We start from the raw sequence: 25,344 nt of genomic DNA on the forward strand, positions 1-25,344 counted from the left end.
ATGAACAGCACCCGATGCCAATCACCTTTGTTTTGTAACTTAAGACACGTAGTCACAATAGTTTGCATCGTCTTACATAGCCTTGCTACTTTTAACAGGTTGCGAACTGGAAAATATCAAAGCGATCCACTCATAATGTAGTCCGTGGATTAGAAGAACGAAAGAAGGCTGGAGGCTTGTGAGCGCCAGAGATGCTTGTGGCATAACTCAGTGGCAGAAAGGAAGTTGTGGCCTAAGTCACTTGCTGATATGAGGCTGCACGGGAGAGGTTCCGGTGGTGCCAATGTGCCAGATCTTACAGACCAGCAAACCACCTCTCGCGGAAGCTTGAGAGACACCACTGAGAATACAGATCAGTTATGTTATGTTACGTAGATTTATACAGCGCAACATTTACTCAAGGGTATCTTGGCACTAATAGAAGGCAAAGTAACAGAACTGGCTGAGAGATTACTAGTTGAATAGCCAGATCTTGAGGATCTTTCTAAAAGCCAGAAAAGAGAATGCAGATCTAATGTGGAGAGGAAGGGCGTTCCCGAGCTTAGACGCTCCTACTTGGAAGCTACTACCTCCCCATCTAGCTTTCTTCAACCTGGATGGAGTAACGGAGTGTGAACCCAAAAATCTGAGGTTCCTCTTAGGAATATATCATGAAATTTGAGTTTCTCAAAAATTCTGGACCAATGCCATGTTAGGGCCTTATAAGTGAGACAGGGTGTTTTAAATTTGATGCGGTTTCTGACCGTCGACCAATGTAGGTGTTTTATGGGGGAAGACGCTGACTGATATTTTGGCAAATTTAGCAGGACTCTGGCAGCTAAGTTCTGCAACACCTGTAATTTGTTTAAATGTTGTTTCTGCAAGTTGGAGTATAGGCCATTACAATAAACAATTCTAGATAAAATGAGTGATGACATGACTAGTTTTCTTGAACTGACTGGAATATAGGGCAGAATCTTTCTGATGATTTTTAGCATATTATAGGAGGTGGATATGTTAGTATTAACTAGTTTATTAAGTTTAACGTCAGGAATCAACCCTAAGCTTTTAGGCTTAGAATAGGGAGTGGGCCCATTTCTGATGGCCAGCAGTCAGGTGTCCAAAAACAGGGGTCGTTTCCAAAGAGCATCACTTCCGTCTTTTCTGAGTTCAACTTAAGGTAACCTCTGTCCATTAGATACAGATTTATTTCATACAGCAGTAAGTGAGTGGAACTATGACCGAGGCACAGACAGGAACAGCTGAGTGGTTGGGCTGATCAACAAGTGTTGCCTGTTAGGCCCTACTAAATGCAGCTTATCAACCCCTTCAGCAAGCCGGTAAGCAGCGCACCACAGATCTGCCATTTTGGATTGGGCAGATCACCCAATGAAGACGTCATGCTAAGAATAGGAGGCTGCCAACCTTCTCTCCTGCTCCTTTCCAACAGGAGTGCAGATAACACCCAAGACCCACAGGCAGAACTGCATGAACACTATTCAGTGTTTTTTTATAAGCTGGGGTGGCGAACAGGTAAATTCAGCGTTCAAAAACACAATTGTTAAAGCTTAAATGCAAATGTGTGCGGTGCTTGAAAGAGGAGGAATGTCAGCCCTGCTTTCCTTAAACCAGAAGGGTATAACAATTGACACAAGCCTCTAAGCGCACTCATCTGTAAAAGTACAGTAGCATAAATCATCCAGACGTCCTTGTATTCCCAAGTTTCTTCTTTATTAATGCCAAATTTTTCTGCCAGCCAACATGTGTTTCGTCATTGAGAAATTCACCCCATGACTTCCTCAGGGCTGCTACGTATAAATCAAATCTCTAATCTGGATAAAATCTGCTCCCGGCTGAGGTCCAATCCTAGCGGCATGCTATAATTTTGGGAGTCAAGACTTCCCTATCAACAGTGTTCAAGCGAGTCCGGTCCATATGTATCAGTATTAGCCTCTAGTCGGGATAAGTTCTGCTCCCGGCTGAGGTCCAACCTTGGTGACACAATCTGTTATAATTGTCAAAACAATCAACAATATTCCGGCGAGTTTGTTCGGTTCGTATCGGTGTTTGCCCGTAGTGTAGCTCAATCTCATAGACCCATCGGGGGCGAGTGCGCCCGTTTCGGCGTTTGTGTCGGCTGGCAGAAAAATGTGGAATTAATAAAGAAGGAACATGGCAATACAAGGACGTCTGGATTATTTATACTACTGTATTTGTACATATTTCCGTGTCCTTAGACGCTTGTGTCAACACTACTCAGCGTGACCTGCTCTCATGTGCTAGTGCCTGCACATTGCTTCATTTACAGTGGACAATTACAAGCTATTCCATACGATTCAGTGACAACAGACCAACTAATCCTAACAATAAGCTAATATACAGCCAGACCTCCGAGCATGATAACGTTGGAGGCATAACACTAGAGGACTTATGATTGAATTGAAGGGGCTTTATTTTTCCTGGGACACGGTTGTGGTGTCCAGTCTCAATCAGCCAGGAACTGAAAGCCTTATAAGGGGGAACTTGCCAATTTCGAAATACATTTACACACCACAGATCAGCACCTCGAGGATCTGCAGCACAAAATCTATACTGACTGAGGTGAAGAATTCCCCAACACTACAGTTATTACTTGTTTATTGCAATGCCAACATGTGTGAAGATTACTCCTGGACTTTAAGAAACACAGCCCCTTTGATTACACAGAAAGCAGAATATTCATAGCGGTAGATTACTGGTATTAAACAAACATGGTCAGGAATACATCTTTGGCGCTTAGCCCATAGTGGGAAAAAATAGACATATGGTATGATCTCTTGGAAGTAGAAACCATGATAATTACATGGGATGGTAAAACAAGAAACTTTTACGACCCAAGAGAGCTGGAACAATTCTTGTTTAAAATGGAGGACAGTACAGTCGATATCGACTCCCTTGCACTGGCAGAATCCCTTAATTCACTTGACTGGGACCCCACCAGTGTTCAGTACCTCAACAACTGCCTGACCTTCTACACGCCCACCCGCCAGCTACGATCGACCAGCCTCACCCTGGCCGCCGTACCACGCATCCGCAGAGCCACCGCCGGAGGAAGATCCTTCTCCTACCTGGCAGCCAAGACTTGGAACTCCCTCCCCATCCACCTTCGGCTGACCCAGGGCCATCTCTCCTTCAGGAAGCAACTCAAGACCTGGCTCTTCGAGCAGTAACGGACCCCTCTCAGCGCCTTGAGACCCTTCCGGGTGAATAGCGCACTATACAAATGCTATGATTGATTGATTGATTGATTGAGGGATGCCACCTGTGAGACAAAGATGCATTCCACAATAAGATAGCCGGCAAGGACCCATAGCCCCACATCAATGAATCTCGATCCCTCTGAAGGCATGAAAATTCATCAATGACTATCACACTCGGTATCACTGAACTATAGAACATACATAGTTACCAAAGTCTTAGTTCTTGATGGCTGCCCCATAGGACAGTGACCTACTTTTGCAATTAGCTACTGGCTCCAAGCGAAAAGCACAACATGTGATTAAAGCTCATGATGCTCCATATTTGAATAGATGTGGAAGGGAGATTAATTTTTGCTAAACTTGATTCAGACACATGTTATTGTAGCTGGATTGGTTTACACAGCCAACACCCTGAAAATCGGTTTTCTATCGAGACTCACCAGGCTCTATGGATTTTGGACTCCAACAAGTATTTATTGTTGGTGTCTCGAGCTCTACTCTGGACCATGTATTGGATAGATAGGGCAGGCTGGACTTTGGCTGGAACTGTGATGGATGCATACTCACTGATTTAATTCCTGACCATGGCCTCGACGATACTTGGCGTCTGCACCACCCAGTGGAAAAGGACTATACACTATTTGATGACCACATGGTACGGAAAAATTAATCCATTTCTTTTTGGCTGTAAAATAACGCCTACCCAAGGTGCAACACAGTGCTATAGTAACAATGGACATCTAAGACCATACCCCGACTGTGCTTTCCTTTAATCTTGGTATAGTTGCCCCAAAGACCTGACTAATTAACTCTCTCTTCTATTGGTAACCGCAAAAAAAGAGAACTCTATGCTCCCAGGTTCAGGATTATTTAGCTAGAAATCAAGGCTTTTGCAGTCCCAGCAAAGCCTCTTTCGGCGGTATAAATGTGCCTTAGAAGCTTGATGATCAGAGATGCGTTGGCAAGACAAGTAAAAATAAGGCAATAAAGGATGGCTCTAGAAACTGAAATCATACCATTACAGCGGATTTACAGGAGGACTCCCTTCGGATGAGACACTCCCGCTCCTAACCAGAAAAAAGTATTGACTGAACACAGTTTTTTCCAGAGAAGACCCCTCACTGGCTAAGCTGTGTCTATTGTTATAATCACTGATGAAGTGTACTTGTTCAAATAACGAAATTTGGTCAACAACACTGGTTATCAGCATTTACGAAAAACAAAATCAAACTGCAATTAACTACTGTTGTAATTAATTTAATGTTCATTGCGTCTGTTTAACTAAATAGTAACTATTAATGTTATGACACAAATTGGGATTTATATTGTTAAAAAGTATCCTTTGTTTAGTTCTCGGTTGCCCTTCCTGGTAGGAAGATGCATTGTTTGTGAGCATGGAAACATTCCAGATTAATTTATGTCACTAGATGTGAATGTGCAACCCAACCACACCTACAATTGTTATGGTTACACACAGATCTACCTAAACCACGAAGGTGGATCTGGAGTACACTTTTATGTGCAAATCTACCGGAAAGAGGTCCATGACCGAACCAGCCCTGTCTCAAAAGCAAGAAGACCAAAACTCTACTTTCTGCCCTTGCTATCTTCCACATCTCCTATTCGGCGCCCCAACTCTTATAGGACTTTCATTGATTCTAATCGTGAATATGCATACCCTGAGAATGCAGTTTGCTCATGACCGGTTAATCACTCCCCCAAGTCACTTCAGCCTGCAAGAACATGTTAATCCATCTACCCTTTGGCCAAATGCAATGATATTGGTACTAGCAATAGTGGTATCCGTATTCTACAACTGCAACATCATTCTAACAGCCCTCGCAGAGAAAGCTCCTAAGGATACAGAGCAATGCTCCTTTACAATCGTGTGCATCTAACAAACTACTACGGCCTGCCCACAGTTGATTTCTCCCTTAGCACCACACTGCAAGTGGCATTTAAAAAAGAATAAAAAAGCAGGTATATATTGCACATCTCTCCCATGCAGAAATAATGAAAGACAGCGACATGAGCTGCTGTGACTCAAAAATAAAAAGTCTTCAGTGACGAGCATACATGTTAGGGGCCTAGGGTTCCTCCACAAGAATTAAAGCAGATTTAAAAAAAAGGGTGGCTTCAAAGGATATCTCAGAATCTGTCTTCCCCAAATCCTCCACCAGTTTCATCCCTATTAAGCAAATCTTTAAAAAAAAAAGTGGCTGCTTGTGTGGAAATGAGCATGTGAACCTCAAAGACAGATGAAAAAACAGACTAGTACAGGTGATTCTGATGGATACATCTGCCAGTGGATTCCTCACCTTGTGAATATCCCCTGCGCCAGCATTCCACGGAACTTTTCTTCCCCAGCATTCCACGTCGACGTGGGCGACGTCATAATACACCGGCTCAGCTCGCGACTCCGATCGACGTCACCGGAGCCATAAGAAGCCCACGTCGGCGTGATGACGTCAGTTCCCTTTTTTCCGTGCCTTCGACGCGCAACGGTTTTTTCTCCAGTGCTACTTTGTAGTTTGGTTGTGTATCTCTGTTTATTCGACTAGGAAGTCGGGCTTTAAGCCCTGTAGGGAGTGTGGAGGCCTGATGTCGATAACGGATCCTCACCAGAATTGTTTATGGTGCCTCTCCTCGGAACATGATATGGAGGAGTGCGGATGCTGTAAAAGCATGAACCCGAAGGCACTAAAGGAAGACCAAGCTCTTCATGAAGAAGATTGGTGAGGAAAAAAGAGGGAGGAAGAAGGAGAGATCGAAGAGAGAGTCATCGACTTCGAGGTCGAAGAAACACCATAAAAAAAGTAAACATTCTAGACGTCGATCCTCGAAGTCCAAGAAATCGAGGTCGAGGTCGGCTTCGTCTCATCGACGTCTGAGTAAAGGTTTGTCTCCTTCTCCTTCACCTTCAAGGTCTCCGGAGGGTTCTCCTACGAGGAAGCAGACTTCGAATCAGTCTCCGACGCGGTCTTCGGCTCCGTCTAAGACGTCGACTCCGGTTCGTGTGGAGTCGGATGCTTCTATGCATGAGGAGCAGGAAGAGTCGGTTCCAGTACCTGAAGATTCTGAGGCTCCAGTGGAGGATATTGCGGTGCCGGAGGCCCCACAAGAGGTTCCTTTGCCTCAGTTCCCGGCCCCAGGTACGGATTCGGCTAATTTCTTGAATGCTATGTATGGCATTTTTAATAGGGCGGCCTACCCATCCGGAGCACCAGCTGGTCCCGTGGGTCCGATGGCCTTTACAATGGGGGTGCCACAGCAGTATGCTCAGGCCCCCTTTATGCCCTTTATGCCGATGGCGCCTTCTTGGCAGTTTCCGGCGCCGTCTGGGGATCCGATTTGACCTCGGAAGGTTCGGCAGGCTTCGGAGCCTCCTTCGACGCCGAGACTGGCTCCATCGACGCCGAAGCCGACTCCATCGACGCCGAAGCCGACTCCATCGACGTCGAGGCTGACTCCATCTGCTCCGTGTCTGGCGCCGTCGAAGCCGGTTCCTCTGGTTCCTCCGACGCCGCGTACGACGTCGCCGACGTCGGTACCTCGAACCGGTCGAGGAGGGAAGCCCAGAGGGTGTTGGAGGAAAGAAGATATCGAGAGGTGGAGGAAGGTGAGGTTGATTCTTCTTCGGACGAATTCGAGGGCATTGAGGAAGCCAGTGGGCTGGATACGACCCCAGAGTGGGAACATACATCTGCCACGTCTTCTCCACCTCATGAGTTGGCTCCCTATCACGTAGTGATTAAGAAAGCAGCGGAGCTTCTGGATTTACAGCTGCCTTCTGTAGAGTACAAATCCAACCTGCTCACAGAAGTGTTACATTCTCCGTCTTCGACATCGGAGCCCTTGTTGCCTTTCAATGAGGCCATATTGGAGCCGTTATTAGAGGTATGGAAGAAGCCCCTTTCTTCTCCTGCAGTGTGTAGACAGGTGGCAAGAAGGTACAAGGTTGCACCAGGGGATCCTGACTTTTTATCTACTCATCCGTCCCCGGACAGTTTGGTTGTGCAGGCTTCATGCTCCAAGCATGCTTCTGGTGCCTTTCCTCAGTCTCCAGCTGACAGGGAGTCTAAAAAGGCTGATCAGGCAGCCAAGAAGACCTTTTCGACAGGAAGCATGGCGTTAAAATCGACTAATGCTACATGCCTGCTGGGGCGTTATGTGCACGGTCTGATGGATTCCATTAAGTCCTTGGCTCCTAAGTTGCCTGAAGGGGATAAGTCATGCTTCATGGAGGTTGTAGCGGACACACAGGTGGCTGCCAGGCAAGTTATCCAGTCAGGGTTGGATACTGCGGACTCCGTGGCAAGGATCATGGGGTCTTCTGTTGCTGTGAGAAGGCAGGCATGGCTCCGTAACTCTGGTTTCTCAGCGGATGTTCAAGCTACGCTGGTCGATCTTCCATTTGATGGTCAGAAGCTGTTTGGGGAGAAAGCGGACTCTGCCCTTCAGCGTTTTAAGGACAGCCGATTGACTGCAAAATCCTTGGGCCTGCAAGTACCGGCAAAGGGTTCGACCTTTCGAAAATTTAGGGGCTTTGGGCGGTCGTCTTTTCGCTCTTACCGGCAGCCCCAGCAGCAGCAGCAACAGCAACAGCAGAATCCCCTCTATAAGTCCTATAGAGGGAGGCAAAGGGGTCGGAGAGGTTCTGGACGCAACCCCTCTTCTTCCTCCTCCTCTGCTCCCAATGAGGCCTCAGGGAAGCAGCCCTAGATCCCCCATCCTGGATCATGTAAGGCCTGTGGGGGGTCGGGTGTCCTACTTTCTACGGGGTTGGAAATCGGTTACAACAGACCTTTGGGTTTTGAACCTCGTAGAGACTGGGTACGCCCTTCCCTTTCGGGAGTTTCCTCCCCCTTACCCTCCTTGCCAAGGTTATTGCTCGGAAGACCATCTGCTTCTCCTGCAGAAAGAAGTTCTAGCCTTGCTTCAGAAGGGTGCAATAGAGGTGGTTCCGGAGCAGGAAAGGGGTCAGGGATGCTACTCCCGGTATTTTCTGATTCCCAAAAAGGACGGCAGATTGCGTCCTATACTGGACCTCAGAATCTTGAACTTTTACCTGAAACAGGAGAAATTCAAGATGCTGACCCTTGCGCAGGTTCTTCAAGCGTTGCAGCACGGAGACTGGATGGTGTCGCTCGACTTACAGGACGCGTACTTCCATGTCCCAATCCTGAAGTCGCACAGGAAGTATCTCCGTTTTACGGTTGGGTCGCAACATTACCAGTTTGCGGTCCTCCCGTTTGGTCTTACTACCGCACCTCGAGTCTTCACAAAGGTGATGGCAGTGGTGGCTGCCCATCTCAGGAGGTCGGGGATTCCGGTTTTTCCCTACCTGGACGACTGGCTTCTGATGGCTGAATCCCCAGAGATGGTGCAGCATCATCTGCAGGTAACATCTCAGCTGTTGTTCGACTTGGGTTTTTCGATCAATGTGCCCAAATCTCACCTGGTGCCCTCTCAACGCAACCTGTTCATAGGGGCGGTACTGGACACTACTGTGTGTCGAGCATTCCCTCCTCCTTAAAGGATTCTCGACATTCAGGAGTTGGTCCCTTTATTCCACAGTGGAGCGGTTGTTCCAGTTCTGAATGTCCTTCGCCTGCTCGGTCTGTTCGCTTCCTGCATTCTGTTGGTCAACCATGCACGCTGGCACATGAGGGCGCTCCAGTGGTGCCTCCGCAAGCAGTGATATCAGCACAACGGAGATCTCAGGGAGTCAATCAAGATCTCCAGAGAAGCTGCAGCGGATCTTTCATGGTGGAGAGTAGAGGGCAATCTGTCGCAAGGAAAGCCCTTTCATCTGCCTCCATCGGTGGCCACGGTGATAACGGATGCATCCACCCTAGGGTGGGGTGCTTATCTGGGGGATCTGGAGATCAAGGGTCTTTGGTCTCCAGAGGAAAGGTTGCTTCATATCAACCTTTTGGAATTGCGGGCGATTCGTTTGGCGCTCAAGGCCTTCCTCCCTTCCCTTCGCGGTCAGTCGATTCAAGTCCTGACAGACAACACGACCGCGATGTGGTATGTCAACAAACAGGGAGGAGTAGGGTCTCTTTGTCTGTGCAGAGAGGCCTTACGTCTATGGTCCTGGGCTCAGGACCATCAGATTTGTCTGATGGCAAATCATCTGGCCGGGGTACTGAACGTGCGTGCGGACAGTCTCAGTCGGCAGTTCTCCGCCGATCACGAGTGGAGGCTCCATCCGGAAGTGGTTCGTTACGTCTTTCGGACGTGGGGAACCCCTCGAGTGGACCTGTTCGCCACGCGCGAGAACGCGCACTGCCCGTCATTCTGTAGTCTCCAGTTTCCGATGCAGGGGGCGTTGGGGGACGCGTTTCAGTTGAGTTGGGGCTCACATCTCCTTTACGCGTTTCCTCCCATACCCTTGATTCCTCGGGTTCTGAGGAAGATTCGCCAAGACCGGGCCCAAGTCATATTGGTCGCCCCGGATTGGCCAAGAAGGGTGTGGTATACAGATCTTCTCCATCTCTCCTCGTGCCCTCCGCTCCGTCTCCCTCTGAGGGCAGACCTCCTCTCGCAATCGGAGGGGCAGGTTCTACACCCCTACCTCCAGAGCTTACACCTTCATGCCTGGAGATTGAACGGGGCAACCTGAGTTCATTCTCTCTCCCACCTGATGTGGTGGATGTTATTTTATCGGCCAGGCGACGCTCCACCAAGTCCATTTACTCCTACAGGTGGTCTAAGTTTGTAAAGTGGTGTGGAGAGAGATCCATTGATCCTTTAAAGGCCCGTCTGTCCAATGTGCTTCAGTTTGCTCTTTCCTTGGCTCAGCAGGGCTGTGCTGTGGCCACGGTTAAGGGCTACCTTTCGGCCTTATCGGCTTTTCTGTGCCTCCCAGATCAACCTTCTCTATTTAAATCTCCGGTTGTTCTGAGGTTCATCAAGGGCCTTACAAACATGTTTCCTCCCACTCCATTTGTAATGCCTCAGTGGGACCTTAATCTTGTTTTAACCTTTCTAATGGGGTCCCCTTTTGAGCCTCTTCATACTTGTCCTTTGAGGCTGTTATCATTTAAGGTGGTTTTTCTTGTGGCCATAACCTCGGCAAGGAGGGTAAGTGAGCTTCAAGCTCTTAGTTCCAAACCTCCTTTCCTTACTTTGCATGCTGAAAGGATGGTTCTCAGGACCAGGGCTGCTTTCCTGCCAAAGGTAGTCACTCCGTTTCATTTGGGGCAGTCCATTACTCTCCCTGTTTTCTACCCTCCTCCTCACCCTTCCAAAGAGGAGGAAAGACTCCATCGTTTGGACCCGAAGAGGGCTGTTAGTTTTTATCTGGATAGAACCAAGGACTTTCGCCTGGATGACCAGCTCTTTATTGGCTACATTGGTCGTTCTAAGGGGAAGGTGGTGCACAAGCGCACGCTGTCAAGATGGATAATTCTGACCATCAAGATCTGCTACGCCCTGGCTGGTAAGACTCCTCCTGATGGTATTAGAGCGCATTCAACTAGAGCTAAAGCCTCTACATCTGCTTTGGCCCGGGGTGTTCCTGTGGCAGATATTTGTAAAGCCGCGACTTGGGCCTCCCTCCATACTTTCGCAAAGCATTATTGCTTGGACTCTGAGATGAGGAGGGAGGGCCACTTCGCGCGCTCTGTGTTGCAGGACTTTCTGGTATAGGAAGGTGGACACCCTCCTCCGGGAGTGGGGACTGCTGTGGGAATCTATTCACAAGGTGAGGAATCCACTGGCAGATGTATCCATCAGAAGAACAAGTTACTTACCTTCGGTAACGCTTTTTCTGGTGGATACAGTATCTGCCTGTGGATTCCTCACTGACCCACCCGCCTCCCCGTTGTCCACCTTTGTATACCATGAAATAGGTCTTGTTGATATGCTTTTATGCTTTGTTGTGCAGTTGTAGGAAATGCTTGTTTATTTAGCTTTCTTTTCCTTTGTATGCTATGCATATGTGTTGGTGTATTGTATACTGTGTATACTTTGAGTCTGTCGTTAGTCCACCTGTTCGCCTCGAAGGCACGGGGAAAAAATGGGTGGAACTGACGTCATCACGCCGACGTGGGCTTCTTATGGCTCTGGTGACGTCGATCGGAGTCGTGAGCGGAGCCGGTGTATTATGACGTCGCCCACGTCGACGTGGAATGCTGGGGAAGAAAAGTTCCGTGGAATGCTGGCGCAGGGGATATTCACAAGGTGAGGAATCCACAGGCAGATACTGTATCCACCAGAAAAAGCGTTACCAAAGGTAAGTAACTTGTTCATTACGAAGAACCGTCTAGAATGCTGTGATGACACCACACCCATGTTGATTGCCAAATATCTGGCTCCCTATTAAATGAAATACATAGTTCAAGAAAACGTGGCTAACTCTCATGACACTGATGGTGTGTGCCGTATCCACATGACTACCTGTTCTACAGGATCTCTCTCAAAGGGTTAGCAATCCTATCAACCATCGAAAGAATTGAGATTGTCGCCCTAAAATCGCCTTGTCAGCTGGATTCTTCGGTAGATTCCATGACATGCAAATATCAGCACTTGGGAATGTTTTCGTACACCTCTGAGAGTTCAAGGACACATCCTAAAGTTTTGCAAGTGTCCTAAAGACCCATATCATCCGAACAGCCTGTTCAGTAGTTTTGTCTACCACTACAAATAATCCATCCTCTGCTTCACACACACACACACACACACACACACGCACACTCTGTCTCTCTCGCTCTCTCCCTCTCTCTCTTTCCCTCCTTCTAGTCCCTGCCACATTTTAACACAATTGCCTATTCAAATGACTAAGACAGAAACCCAACAAGTTTGGCTAGGGGACGATTTTTGCCTTACCCACTGTTTTTACCACTAAATAACCGTTGAGAAGCTTGAGGAAGAAAACACATTCCACCGACCAGACTAAATGCTGCACTTTGGTATTTAATAATTATTAAGAATACTGGGCCTATCCAATTCATAGAATCAGCACATTTTATATGTTGCATTTTAAGCCACTTGAAGAGAAGTCTCTAAAAGTTTAGGCTCTATTATGTTGTTTCTTCTAATAGCTCAACTGCTCGGAACATCATCATAGAGAACAAGAAGTAGTCATGGCCATGGAGCACAACAGGCCATTTTTACCCATGAAGTATTTTCCTGCTTGAAAATACAACCTGAAAGACAGTGTGTGTTTTTCCCCAGTTTCTCCATTGGGAAATCACTTTTCCCTGTGGTGAAGTATCTCCCCATAAACCTCCCCACCAAGTTTTGGTGTGTTCCATTCCTCTTTTCACTGTGGATGAGAATTTACTCCAGTCTTTTGCTGGAGCAAATCAACCATTTCCAGGTTGGAAAAGGATGAGAGGAGGTTTTCTGATTATGCCTTGGTTCACTCACTTCCCACACCTTGCATTGGGTTTACTACTCCATAAATGAATACCGTTGTAGCATACAATTACAGGAAAGGCATTTTTGCATGATAGGTTCCTTCTGTGGATACCTGGCAGATGTAAATGAAGCCATATTAGACCATAAATGGCTTTGTGAATCATGGCTACTGTACTTTATTGTTTGCCAGTGGAGCGCAATATCTATGCCTGTGAACTGATGTGGCAGGCAGCATAAATAATGTTGAGTTTGTAATTTTGGCTTTATTTTAAAACATTAATGTGCTAACTTTTGTTTTGATTCCATCTTTATTGTGTATGAATATCATCCCTTGCATGGTAAACTAAAAATTCTATCATCCTGCTTCGTGTTCGTTATGTTTTTAAGGCAACTCTAATGAAAATAGTAACAAATCGACAACTGCTGGTGTATTGAGACACATTTAAGAATATGTGCAGTATGAATATATTTAGGCCCTGCCCAGCTGTTGGGAGTATCCCCAAGTTACATACTTTTGTGTGCTTCAGCACTCCTTATCTTTAATGTGAAATGAGCTTGTTATGTGATTTTCAGATGGGTTGCTGGGTCATTATTTGAGTGATCAAAATTCAGTGTAGTGATGGTAAAAACGTGGACGTCTAGTAATAACTCCTCCTGTGTTTCCATTTCATTGAATCGTATTCATTCTGGTAAATAGCTTTAGTACTGTAAAGTGAGTGACTGTTGAAAAAGAATATACAAGTTTTGTAAATTGGCGAAATGTTACTGTCCATGGTAATCCATTCTTAAATGAATTAGTGTATTTTTGAATCTGTATCTGAGTGGTGGGAGATGCTTTAACAATACACAATTGATTTGGCTGTCAACAATGGAAAATACTTATCTCGTTTTAAAGAGTTGTCTGCTTTTAGTGTCTAATGATACCATAGTTCTGATATTGAGTCCTTAATCTTAAAGGCCATGATTTTGCTATGTATGGATTTTGTTGATAAATGTATTTACATGCTAGCCTTTCTGGCATGCAGGCTGAGGGAATAATTAATTTTGGTAAATTTAAGACTATACTAGTTCACTGGTACGGAATTTTCAAACAAAATAGTTTTAAAACTTTCTTTAAAATATAAGCTTTCCAAATGAGCAACGTGTAAAAATCCATTTTATCGCAAGCTAGAATTCTGTTATTTTGTATTGGGGTTCACATTTGTGTATTGTTTTGTATTGTTTTGTTAATGTTTTAAATTAAAGCTTTACATTAAAGGTTTTTGCCTTTCTCTTGTTGCCATTGTATCAAAATGTGTGGGTAAATATTGAACTAATGGATACACCATTTGTAAGCATGTTTTTAATTTTTAATTTTATTTTTGTTTCATGGGTGGTGTGCCATTTTGACTGCATGGTCAGCATAAATGTTTTCTATAATCGGTACCAGAGGTATATGCATGCATAACAATTTATATTTGCTTGGTTCATTGTTTTCGCTCAATCTTTTAATGTTCATCTGCAAAAGTTTTGTCTGCCCTCCTCCCATTCTTTGCTGGATCTTCATACTTACGAATTTAGTGATCCAGAGATGTCCATGAGTGTATGCACTTCAACATGATTGAAGTCCTTGGAATTATTATAGATTAAATAAAGTCTAATTTAGTTCCGAAGTCTTTTTTGCCCTCCTGCCAACAAGAACATCTGTACATACAGAAACACTTACACAATTAGTGCTGCAACTGAGGGAACGGCAAAATAAAGTTAGGACAATAATTCAAGTGTTCTAGCACAGATCCTCATTACACTACAAAAAATACCTTTAATGAAGAGGCCACTGAAAGATAAGTGGGTGCAGTCAGAAAAAAGTTTGATGCCATCGATAGAAAATGTAAGGTTTTTCCAAGAGAGTAATGTCCAGAGAAACAAAGGAAGAAAGACCCTTGAGAGCTGTTGCCAACAGAGAAAAATTGAAAGTGACATGGTGCTTAGGAGATTTCAGAGCAAGAATGAGGATCTAGAAGATCACTCTAGGATGGTGAGCATTCATGTTGTGGCAGTACCAAAAGGAGTGGACGGAGGTGTATAAGTGGAAGCCTTCCTAAATCATTGAAACAATCCTCCTAGACCCAACCGGGATCCTAAAAGATTTACCGAGAGTTAGAATGCCATGCTAGAAACCAAAAACTGGCTGACCAGCTTGAGCCATTATTGCCTACTCCGTAGATTTTCGTGTAAAAGAACACATTCTAGAAAAGGCCTGAAGCACTAAGTCACTTACTTCTATTGGCGGCTTCTCTTTTAGGATTTCTTCGGACCTTTCATTTGAAACCAAGAAAATTGGTAAAGGGATCTTAGCCCTTGTTTCTGAGTCCAAGAATGATGGTTCACAAGCACAGACCATACAACAATTTTTGAAAATCCTCTGGCATGGTGACTATGAAGTATTTATAGAAGTTGAAGAAGCTTGATTCTGCCTTGCAAAAATGTGCGCTGACCAAAAGTTGATGTAGCATCCCCGTATACACCACACACACACACTCCAGGTAGATTTGGGAAGCGGGGGAAGAAGCAATGATGCAGCCAATAAAGCAGAGTAAACTGGGGTAAAACTACAGCTGGGAAATGTTTTGGATAATAAATATGTACACAATGCATAGTCTGTATCGTATGGATGTAGGTTTATGGTCTTGCCAACCCCAAGGTCATCTTCCTTATAGTTGAATAATGATGAAGCATTCACCTGACCTTCAGCACTGGGCTACATGGACCCTAGCCAGTAACATGGTGGATGAAGAGATAAAAGAAAGGCTGATGAGGGAGAAAATAATAAAAACAGTTGGTGTAGAAATCCTGTGTAATCCACTATATTTTGAAAGAGAACTTGATCTCAGATAAATAGTATTAAGGTTATTTCAGTGCACGTCAATAGTCTTTATAATGTGTAAATGTCAAGCATTTATGACATAAGTCTAAGATTCTATTGCATTAATAAAAATGATGCACAAATTCCATTGCATGAGAGGTGAGGGAAAGAGGCTAGTATTCAAATGCTTTGCCGCGAATAAGTGAGGTAGACTGCATAGTTGGGAGTGGTGGTTAAGAGTGGAGCATCCCAAGATTGGTAGATGGATCATTGTGCACCTTGTGATCGGGGAGGGTGCAAAATTGTGCAGAAGTCAACTACTGTGGGCCTGTCACTGATAAACCACACCCTCTAGAAGAATTGCTTCTGGAGCTAGTAATGTTCTCTCAAAAGCAACAGATGGTTAAAAGAGTAACAAAAGTGTGGTGAATATTTAAACCATACATCAAAGCTGGAATTTAATCGATGTTTGGCACACACAACATCCGCAGGTGCTGATTATACCCACCTTAATAAAAATATTTAAGTCAAGCAAGATTACTTTTTTCCTTTTCTCCAGGATACGTAGATGCATGGAGACAAATATGCCAGGCAGTTTTGTCAGGACACTTCTCTATTTCTTACATACTAGGTCACCCCTGCTAGGAAGAGCAGTGCCATTAAAAATACTGTAAGGCAATGGTGGCAGACGTGCTCGGCTGAGCTGCCATTCGACAGGCCCCAGAGCCAAGAATCCTGATATGTCTCCTACTGGAGCTGCACCGGAGGCTAGATATCAATCTATCGGGGAATTGTGAAGCGTGCTACTCACCCGTGAGGGTTTCAAGGTGCTGGCTCGGGAGGTGGGGTGCAGTCCTGAGTCAGCCGAAGAGCCAGGCCTTCGGCAGAGTGGGAAGCATCTGATGTTAATCGGGAGCCCGTTCCAGGTCTTTGCCACGATGTAGGAGAAGGCTCTTCCACCCGCTCTGGCTCTGCGGATGTGCCAGGTTTTGGGGAGGTCGGAGGAGCGGAGGTTTCGCTTGGGTACGTGGAAGGAGACTCTTTAGTTGAGGTATTTGGGTCCAGTGTTCTGGGGGGATTTGTAGTTGTGGGTGAGTAGCTTGAAGGTTACTCTCTTCTTGACGGTGTGCCAGTGGAGGTCGCGCAGGTGTAGGGTGATGTGTTCATGTCGTGGGATGCCGAGGATGAGTCTGGCCGCAGTGTTCTGGATGGTCTGGAGTTTGCGTAGCAGGGATTTGTTGATTCTGACATAGAGGGTGTTTTCGTAGTCCAGTCTGCTTGTTATGAGTGCGTGGGTAACGGTCTTTCTGGATTTGGGGGATCCAGTTGAAGGTCTTGTGAAGGATGTGGATGGTGTTGAAGCAGGTGGAGGCGACGGCGTTGATCTGTCAGGTCATGGTGAGTGAGGATTTGAGTATGATGTTGACATTCCGGGGGTAGTCCGTGGGGGAGGTGGGGTTGCCGAGGGCAGTGGGCCACCAGGTGCTGTCCCATGCTGAGGGGGTGAGCCCAAGGACAAGGACTTCCGTCCTTTCCGAGTTGAGCTTTAAACAGCTGTTGTTCATCCAGGATGCAACGTCTTTCATTCCTTCATGGAAGCGGAGTCTGGTGGTGTTGGGTTCCTTAATGAGGGAGAGGATGAGCTGGGTGTCGTCGGTGTAGGATTCTATGCTGAGTCAATGCTGTCTGACGATGGTGGCGAGGGGGGCCATGTAGATGTTGAAGAGCATGGGACTGAGCGATGATCCTTGGGGTACTCCGCAGTTGATTTCTGTGGGTTCGAAGAGGAAGGGCAGCGGTCTGATTCTTTGGGATCTGGCAGTGAGGAAGGAGTAGAGCCAGTCGAGGGCGGTTCCCTGTATGCCGACGTCGTGGAGTCTGACTGTGTCGAAGGCAGTGGAGAGGTCCAGTAGGCTGAGGGCTGCGGTGTGGCCTTGGTCGAGGAGCGTACGGATGTCGTCTGTGGCGGCGAGGAAGGCGGTCTTGGTGCTGTGGTTGCTGCAGAATCCTGATTGGGAAGGGTCGAGGGTGGAGTTCCCTTTGATGAAGTTCGACAGCTGGACTTTGACGATTTTCTCAGTGACTTTGGCCGCGAAGGGGAGGAGAGAGATGGGTCGTAGTTTTTGAGGTTCATCGGATCTGCAGAGGGTTTCTTGAGGAGTGGCTTGACTTATGCGCGTTTCCAGTCATCGGGGAATGTGCCCGATTTAAAGGTGGCATTGATGGTGCATTGTAGCTCGGGTGCTATTGCGGCGGTGGCTCTGTGGAAGATGTGCCGCAGGCGCCCCATACACAGCAATAGGAAAGAAGTCTGGACATGACGGCCCGGAACCTCTGCAAAATAGCACCCGGACTGCAGCGTTAAGCGAGGAACAACCCAGGCCTCATCAGAGGCTGCTCTTGAAGCCATGAGTGCCAACAGAGGAGCCCTAGAGACAGTGGATACTGGAAGACGACTGCTGTCACCAGGAGGAGCAGAATCAGTGGCGCCGTCTGAGTGCGATCGGGCGAGGCCCACATACTGCTGGCTGACCGAAGGTGGGTGCGGTCTGTACCCACGGACGGGCTGTCAACCTGGATCGAGCTGGCATGGTGAGATTGGCGACCCTCCCCTCCTGCCTCCCCCCCCCCCCCGCCTCCCTGGAGGTGGACAGAACCAGGACATTTGGGCCCCCCAAGCTCTATGGGGACATTGGCAGCAAGGATGGAATTGCAGTGTGGGGGTGGAGCCACACAGTGATGCTTGGGGACCCACTGCACTGTATAATTGAGGACCCTGACTACTTTGTAGACCGTGGGGGCACAGTAGCAGTGTTTGGCACCACCAGGAATCGCCTATGCCTCCAGCACACCTTGGGAGACACAGTACTGAGGAGTGGTTGATCTTAGGGATTCTGTATTGTTCTGCAACAGGCGCCTGGAGCTCGGGGAGAATGGAGTGAGATGTGGCTGGATACGCTGTAAGGCATCACAACGATACAACCAGTGACCCTTGAGGGAACCCCTAAGCTGCATCACTGTATGCTGTGAACTTGACTGATACAGGATGGGGAAGCCCAAGGTAGCAAAGTCCACTGTGGTGGAGGCCCCTGCGGTCTCGCCCCTAGACTCTGAGAAGAATCCGCTTGCAGCTCACACTGCGGCCATTCTTGCTGTTATTAATAACACAAGGCTGTCCCTGGAGGTGCAGATTGCATCTGTGGCGAATGATGTCAATATTTTATGAGGAGACCACAAGAAACTATCGGAGAGGGTCCGAGACGTTGAAGTGTAACTGGATGTGGCCCACCTGGAGATTCCAGACCTCACGAAGTGCTGCGCAACACTGGAAAAGATATGGCTCTCCTCCTGTTTCTTTTTGAGCATGCGGAAGGGAGGTCTCAGCGGCACAATGTAAGACTTGTGGGGTGTACCTGAAAAGGCTGAGGGCCAGAATATCATATTCTTTGTAGAGGGCTGGTTGGAAAAGACACTTTTTGTTGGTGGTGAGAACACACCACATACTGGCTAGGGCCCTGGCCCCAGGGCGCCCTCCCTGTCTGATAAGTGTATGCCTACAGGGACAATATTCTTCAAATCTCCTGACGAAACCGGTCTGGGCTGCTGAAGGGACAGGAAGTTAACATATACTTCCCCCGACTATACTTCTGTGGTCCAAAGGGAGGCTTTCACACCTTTCAACGAAACTGCGGGCGTTTTATCAATAGAGGTCATATTTTCTACTGTCGGTGAATGAGGCACGGCAATGGCTGGAGGCCATAGGACTCAAATCCGAAACCGCAGAATCCCAGAAGATCGATTCAGAATGGCAACAACAAAAACACAGGAAACGGAGAACTGCAGGCCGCAGATCTGCTACGAAGGAGCAGATGAAGGCAGAGCAAGCAAGTTGTGAATGCCGTCAAGACTAGCAGGGATATTTAAGACACAACGTACAGAGAGCTCTGGTTGTGGAGGGGGGGACTAAATCTGCAGGCACTAGCACAGAGACTGATGATGAGACCCTGCTTTTGAATACCCCAATTACGTTGGATCATATTGTCTGAATGATGCCCGTATGTGCAGGCAAACTGCAACCACTGGTTATGTGGTAAGGGCTAAGGAGATGGACAAAGTGACTAATGGATCCCGGTGGGGAGCGAAAGATGCCTTGACGGGCTCAGAGACTGCTGTCCGAGACTGCTGTGGCCAGGAGGGGACAGGTGGTCTACCAAAAGGTGGGCTATTCTATCTGAATAGGTGTCTGTGGAGAGACTCCCTGTTATGTAATAAAAGCTCTGAGACTTCTTAAGGCTGAGGGTTTGAAGTTTATTCCAATTTCAGCAAGCACCCAGAACCAGACGCTCCCGCTGCGCATCAGGACTCCAGACAACTGACTTAACGTTGTCAGAACCCTGGAACGCATCGAGCAGCATCCGATCCTGGAACATCATTCAAATAAATACATTAACCTCGTGAGACATCCTCGCGCCAGAGTGCAGCGCAAGGATGGAGCACAACACACTATAACTTCTCCCTCTTCACAAGGAAGAAGAGCAATAACTTAAGGAGATGAAGACAATTAAAAATGTAACAAGAAATAATGCAGGAAGTTAAACAAGAGAAATGCAAAAACATCAAATGACATATCAGATCATGATAACACGTAATCGTTCAATTTGGCAGGTAAGTTTCTGCTGCGAATGCCTAATTCTGGTGTGTGACGGATCCTTTCCCCCGGTCCCCAATCCCTCACGCCCACCACCCGGACTACCTCCTCTACAGAGCTATCCCTTCCAGGACTCACAAATCCGAAGGATCTCCAAAGCGTCCGTGACAACGGAGTCCCCACCCCTCTCTCTCTTTCAGGGTCCAATCAGGAGTGACGACGGAGCGGAAGGAGTCGCCCGGTGCCCCGGAAGTCCCGCCTACCTACAACCAGACGCCCACAGAAAAGGCGGACCCGAAGAGACTGGAGTCGTCGAAAGATCGTAGCAGGAACTCTCGGCTGGCGATAACGGGGAGAACGAAGACGGAAGTGGAGAACTCGAGGAGTGGTCGGAAGACTGGTGGAGTCCCACGGAGGAAGCTGAAGAGCGGCCGTAACTCGGAGGAGAGTTACGGCGGAGCGCGTGAGTACCTCCCACCATACCCTCAGTCTCTTAAAGTACTCTATGTACATACGTAATCTTCCCTTGTATATAACGTCTCTCTCTTCACCATCCCGTCCCGCCACCTTGTAAATTGTGTACAGCACCCTACACCGTGTACATAGCTTGGTCTCACGAACCTTTCCGAGCACTCTTCCTGTACCAACCCCTTGCCTTTCCCCTTCTTACCCCTTTTTCCCACACAGTCTGCTTTCTCCTCTTCACCTTTTGGTAACGGGGCCAGCGTCTTCATCTGAGTCCCAGCAGGACTAACGGCTCCTCTTTCTTTCTCTTCCGGTCCTCCGAGGAGCACCCGCTCTGTCTACTGTCGCCGGTTGCAACCAAGAACGGAGACGTCCCTGAAGTACCGACCCCGACGACCGCGACGAGGGACTCTTCCACAGCTACCTCTAAACCCTCCACCCGTGTAAACAGAACTTCTGTTCAATAAAAAAACACTATAGCCCACTATATCTGGCCTCCTCGTCTGACTTTCCGGCCCGCAATACCCACACGCCGACAGGTGGTAAAGAATAGGTGTTAGCATTAACCACATCAGTGTCAGAAGTGGATGGACCAGACAAGTTGGAATGTGTACCTAAAGTACATGATGTGGAAGAACTTATAATATCATATGTTGGAGTTTTAAAGTTGGAATGTGTAATTGGGATGCAGGATGTGGAAGAACTTGCAAATTCGACAATTTTCAAACTCCTTTTTGGTCAAATTAAGTAAGGAGCGAGCCTGTGAGACAGAAAGATGTACCAGAGATCTTTTGTTCCACCATCCTTTAACACCAAGTAAGGCTGAACTTCTGCTGACACTGGTGACTTGTACTGGAGGGGAAAATTTCGACAAACCCTTGCTTACTTTTTTAGGATTTTTGATTTGTAATTCGAGTAAATCAAATTATTTTTTAGAATCAAACACTGACTTCATTAGATCTTGTTTTTTTTTTTAAGACTTTGGATGCCAATTCTTGATTTCCAACACTCCTCTTGTTGTTCTTTCTAAGTAACGAATTGGGACATAAACTGGTGTGAGCAGTCCTGTTTCTTAATAGTGAAAACGGAGAAACACCTGTGGTGCACTGTGGAAAAATGTTAGAAGACCACAACTTTGCTTCAAGAAAATCTTGTACATCTTGATGAGAAGAAATGGCCGCTTGAATGGCATCTTTAACCAACCTGTTTGCTCTTTCTACTAAACCATTTGAGGTCGGTGAATATAGTGGAACTTTAAAATGTTTAACATCTCGTTCAGCCAAGAATGAACTAAACGTCTCAGAAATGAAATGGGTGCCATTGTCTGTAACCATGACGGACGGTGAACCTTCTACCAAAAATATATTTTTTAAGAACTTAACGGCATTAGTGGAATTAGCTGAATCACAGAACATATGGTAAACCCACTTGGAGTGATAGTCAATCAGCAAAATGAGATATCTTAGGTCATGGGAAAGAACATCATAAGGCCCAGAGAAGTCTAGCCCGACTTTCTCCCAAGGTTTATCGGGGAAAGGAACAGGATGTAAGGGCGTGTTCATAACTTTCCACTTTTTGTCAGATAACAGACACTCAGGGCACGAGTCAATGTGGAACTTGACCTGAGATTCAAGAGATTGCCACCAATAGTGAGACTTAATAAGTTGTGAAGTCTTTGAAATTCCAAGATGACCATGGTGTGCAAATTGAATAATATCATTTCTGAGACTGGAGGGAGGTACAAAAGAATCATGTCTCATTACTAAACCATTAACCAAAGATCATTTTTATGCTCTCAACTCATTAGAAAGTTTCCTATTTTCTGGCCAACCCTTGACAATATATTCAGTTACTAATTTCCAATTTTCATCCTGATTATGAGCTTCAAACCAGGACTGTTCAGAAATGCAGGGGCATAATTTATTTGCATCAAGAGCAGCAACCACACATTCAATGTCTTCCAACAGCCTCAAGTTCGGAGGGATCCTGAAACGGCATGCGCGAAAGACAACCCGCTCTGAAATTTTTTTCCCCCTGAAATATGTTTAATAGAAAATTGAAATTCATGTAACTTGGACAGAAGTCTGACCAGTCTGGCTGAGGCTTTTCCAAGCCCATTACCATTGAGCAATTGCGTGAGGGGTTTATGATCCGTGAACAAATCAAACTCGCGTCCCCAAATGTAATTTTTTAATTTATCGATAGCCCAAACGCATGCGAGGGACTCGCGTTCAATGGTGCTATAATGTGTTTCGGAAGGTTTGAGCCTTTTTAACGAAAAAGCTATGGTGTGCTCCTTTCCTGATACCCATTGGCCCAAGACAGTCCCCAGACCCGTGAGACTAGCATCCACCATTATGAAACATCTAGAGGAGTCATGAAAGGGATGTAGAGCCGGCGCTTCAATTTTTTTACTTGATCAAATGAAGAAGCAATTTCTTCAGACCAATCAAACTTGGAGCCTTTTCGTAAAAGGACACGTAATGGCTCAACTGTTTGAGCATATCCTTTGATAAAACTGGCATAGTATTCTGCTAGGCCCAAGAATGATCAAAGTGAATCTTTGTCCTTTGGAGGGGTAGCATGACTGATGGCTTTAATAAGGGATACTTTGGGTTTGATACCTTCCGGGGACAAGGTATGACCCAAATAATCCAATAATTGTGTTCCAAATTTACACTTGTCGGCTCTGATAGTCATACTCGCCTCATCTAATTTAGATAAGACTGAAGATAACTTTGACAAATGTGATTCCCATTTATCTGAAAAGACCAAAATGTCATCTTGGTAGGCCTGGACTCCGGGCAAGTTCTGAAAAAGATTGTCCATGATCTTTTGAAAAACACTGGCCGCGGAGGCCAGACCAAAGGGAAGTTTGAGGTACTTGTAAACCCCAAAAGGTGTAATAAACGTGGTGAATTCTTGTGAATCCTTCGTCAATGGTACCTGATGGTAGGCTGAGCGCAGGTCAATGATTGAAAAAAAAAGTTCCTCCAAGTTGGCAAGAAGTTCGTGAATTTTGGGGAGAGGGTGGCGGTCGACCAAAATGTTCTTATTTAATGTGCGCAAGTCCGCACATAACCTGACTTCTCCAGATTTTTTTCGGACAATAACGATGGGAGAAACCCACTCCGAAGAGTCAGAAGGGGCAATAACACCATCATTACACAGAGAATTGAGAACTGACTTGAGTTCATCCTTCCCACTAAGGGGCACAGGACGCACCTTGTGAACGACAGGTTGGGCTTGTGGCTCGAGTCTGATTTGGTGTTGAAAACCTTTAACAGTTCCCAACTTATCTGAAAACAGTTTAGGAAATTTATCCAAGATTTTTCTAATGTCAGAAGTGTGGGCAGTGAGACTTAAACAGTCATTTGTGGAATGTGGAACATTTCTAAGACCAGCGGGCGAATAACCTTGTGGGGGTTCACCAAGGGCAATTGGAATTTTCGGAACCTGGAATCAAATAAAGACCCATTTTTGCAAGGTCTTACCACCCAATGATGTTGCGTCCTTTGACTGCAACATATACTTTTGTGAAAATAGACCTTCCTAAACATTCTAACCTAGAATTAAAGTAGCCCAGCATGTCAATGTCAAACTCGCCAAATGCTTTTGGGTTGACGTCCATTTGAAATAAGGATACTGATCCTTGCCATTTTTCCAAAAATATAACATCTGACAATATAGTAATTGGAGATCCAGAATTAGCCATGATAGGAATCTCTATGTCATCAAAGAATGCCGTACCTAAAGGACCTTTCACCAAATGTGGGGTAAAATTAGAGTTACACTCAATTGAGACAACCATATCCTGGAAATGATCTATAAAATCATCAACAGTTTCTGAGTATTCAATGCTGTTGATACTGGTAGGTCTTTTAACAGATCTACATGAAGTTTGAAAATGTCCTATTTTCTTACATAATACACATCTCTTTCCAATGGCAGGACACATGGGATTATTTCCCAGGTGTGATTTAGATCCGCATCTATAACAAACCGTATTAGTTTTTCTAAACACTTGTTTAAAAGGTTTGTTAGCGCTAACAGCATTAACTGAAATGGTAACATCTTGAAATGGCGTTTTAAAAGAGCTGGAAGATTGACCATTTTGAAGAACTTTGGAAGTAGTAATAGACCTCTTGATGCTCTTGGCGATATCTATAGTTTCTTGAAGTGTAGGTTTCCTACAACTCAGTAAGCGTTCTTGAATTTTTCTTGAGTGGCAAGCAAAAACAAATTGATCACGTATGTAATTGTCTGGATTTGCTGCAAATTCGCAAGTTGAAGCTAAAACTCTCAATTGTGCAATATATTCTTCTACTGTCTCATCTTCACGTTGTTTTCTCCTAAAAAAATTGTGTCTTCCTAGCATTATATTTGACTCTTCATCATAATGATTTGCGAGACGAGATAATGCCTCATTATAAGAACTCCAATGATCTGCATCACCAGCCTCTCCAGTCGGAGTTGGAAATTTGGGTAAGTTCTCAAATACATGTTGTGCTGCAACACCTAGGCAACCATACAAAATTGCAACTTTGCGTTGAGGAGAAAACTTGATGGCATCGATAGCGACAATATGGTTTTCAAATGCCTTTACCCACTGACGCCATGGAATGCTTGGTTTTCCAGGATGCTGTAAAAAAGAAGGAGGTTGCGCAAACTGTTGTGATGAAGCCATAGAAGAAAGACAAAGTATTGTATAGTTTTAGCCTTAAAAAGTTAAAACAGCACTAAAAATCGAAAATAACGCTTTCTTATGAATGCCAACGCAGTAAAATGTGAAAAGAAAT

The sequence above is a fragment of the Triturus cristatus genome, chromosome 5_1 (assembly GCF_964204655.1).
Source record: "Triturus cristatus chromosome 5_1, aTriCri1.1, whole genome shotgun sequence".
Classification (NCBI taxonomy): domain Eukaryota; kingdom Metazoa; phylum Chordata; class Amphibia; order Caudata; family Salamandridae; genus Triturus; species Triturus cristatus.